The sequence below is a fragment of the Plectropomus leopardus genome, unplaced genomic scaffold (assembly GCF_008729295.1).
Source record: "Plectropomus leopardus isolate mb unplaced genomic scaffold, YSFRI_Pleo_2.0 unplaced_scaffold43665, whole genome shotgun sequence".
NCBI lineage: Eukaryota > Metazoa > Chordata > Actinopteri > Perciformes > Serranidae > Plectropomus > Plectropomus leopardus.
This window is the reverse complement of record NW_024647858.1, coordinates 1-213: the sequence shown is the minus strand read 5'-3', so window position 1 is coordinate 213 and position 213 is coordinate 1. Positions and strand designations below refer to the sequence as shown.

The 213-nt window shown below is 59.6% G+C and overlaps 1 non-coding gene across 1 annotated transcript; it reads left to right on the top strand.

Annotated features, from left to right (window-relative positions):
• Nucleotides 1–53: 53 nt before the first annotated feature.
• LOC121939228 lies at nt 54–213 on the top strand (the record flags this gene model as incomplete). Its single annotated transcript, XR_006105430.1, has 1 exon — nt 54–213. It is a non-coding gene; the product is annotated as a U1 spliceosomal RNA (small nuclear RNA).

The window sequence follows — 213 nt, the reverse complement described above, 5'->3', positions numbered from 1 at the left end:
AGCCAGAGTGCTGCGTCTGGGAATGGGGGCCCTTTCTCCCAGCCTCCTGCTTCATACTTACCTGGCAGGGGCGATACCGTGATCAAGAAGGTGGTTCACCGTGGGCGAGGCTCAGCCATTGCACTCCGGCTCTGTTGACCCCAGCGAACTCCCCAAATGTGGGAATCTCGACTGCATAATTTCTGCTAGTGGGGGACTGCGTCCGCGCTCTCC